General features: G+C 37.7%; 1 non-coding gene across 1 annotated transcript; it reads right to left on the bottom strand.

Annotated features, from left to right (window-relative positions):
- Positions 1-813: 813 nt before the first annotated feature.
- On the bottom strand, positions 814-932 carry LOC126053783 (5S ribosomal RNA). Its single transcript, XR_007510465.1, has one exon. It is a non-coding gene; the product is annotated as a 5S ribosomal RNA (ribosomal RNA).
- Positions 933-1,775: the final 843 nt, after the last annotated feature.

Below are 1,775 nucleotides of genomic sequence, written 5' to 3' on the forward strand. Positions count from 1 at the left end.
GATTTTATTAAAAGTGAAGTGTTCTGTAGTTGGGTTCGACTAAACAATTTATCGTTTGTGGTGGTTGAACAATCAGGTGGAACTTCTAAATTAATTTCTATGTTCAACACTCACATGGGTCAATGTAACTTAAATACATATAATAAACACATAGCTTTGAATCTTCTTGATGCGTAGGTATCAAATACCTTGTTGCTATTATTTCATGTCTGAGAGGTAATGATTAAAAATGCTATCAAAATTATTTTACACACTGCAAGACCAAAATCACAAATAATTTAATGTTATTATACTAATTGTACTAGTTTCTTACATACAAATCTCAACTTTGAGAAAGATTTAAAAAGGTTTTTCACCATGTACATGACATTACAATTCATTTTTTTGAATTTCAATTCAAGTATCCCGGTGCTGAAAAAACTATAAAATGAGCAGCATTTTATCGTGTATTTCACCTCGTTCCTAACGCAATGGGCTGTGGTATTGAAAACATGGGCTATGGAACAAAATCGTTGGGCTCTGATGAAGGACAAACGCTTTTTGTGACCCTCCACTGTGACGGACATTAAAAGGGACAACTTATGGGGATGGTATACTTGGCAGGTTTTTTTAAACCATTTTTTGGAAACTCGAATGTGAGAGGTGTGGAGACGAAAGTTCGAGGGCTTTATTTACACAGCAGTAGGACAATTCAATCTAGAAACAAAGTCAGGCCTTTTTTGAGTTGTTTTTAAAAAGAAAATCATATTTTGCTAGTTTTTGCACATTTAAATGAAAGCGTCAAACATAAGAAGGAGAGTCTTAAAAGCAAAAAGCCAACGTCACGCGGTATTCCCAGGCGGTCACCCATCCAAGTACTAACCGCGCCCGATGTTGCTTAACTTCGGTGATCGGACGAGAACCGGTGTTTTCAACATGGTATGGACGTTGGCGATTGTACAGAGGAAAATACTGTTTGGTGTCAGTAATATTGGCAGTTTTCCAACTATGATTTATTTTTGTACTCAACAAAGATGCATTATTCGTCTACCTAGTCTTTACAAGTACACTCAGCGGCACGGAATTTGGCCCAAACAAACACAAGTAGATATCAGCCCAGATAGCCGTTGTAAATTCTAATTTCATATGACATATTGTCAGTAATTTCATAATTGTTAATTAAAATACAGAAAAATGTGTGTCTGTTTAACTTTTATAACACTAGAAACAGATTACGTTGTTGGAACACAAAGCAGAAAGTTAAGTTTAAATTCAGATAGAAATTGCCGAAGTACTAAGCACGTTCCAAAAAAAAAAATGATTATGATCGTTTTTTGTTTCCCTTTTATTCACAATTTGATCTGAAAATTACCCTTACTGCAGCTCAAGTTGCTCAAGTAGTGTTGCTAAGACGTCAAGGGCGTACGCAGTGGAAGATTGTTGAAACTTTAAGTGCACCGCATACATGTAAAAAATATGCATAGAAAATGTATGACTAGACTGGCCTTTACACAAGAAGACCAGAAACTGGCGGTGTAAGGTGTTCGTCGGCGCACGACGACCGATTTATCGTACGTGCAATAATGAAAAATCGGTTTCTCACTGCGTTAGAGATACGCCAGCCTTTGCAAACAGCAAGAGAAGTCAACGTCCGTAAGCACACAATAAGAAGAAGGATGGAGGAACGGGAGCTGCGTGATCGAAGACCAACTCGAGGCCCGGAACTTCTCCCGCACCATCGCATAGCCAGACTTAGGTTTGCAAGAGAACATGCAAATTGGACGTATGACCAATGG

Source organism: Helicoverpa armigera, chromosome 3 (genome assembly GCF_030705265.1).
Source record: "Helicoverpa armigera isolate CAAS_96S chromosome 3, ASM3070526v1, whole genome shotgun sequence".
In the NCBI taxonomy this organism is placed as follows: Eukaryota; Metazoa; Arthropoda; class Insecta; order Lepidoptera; family Noctuidae; genus Helicoverpa; species Helicoverpa armigera.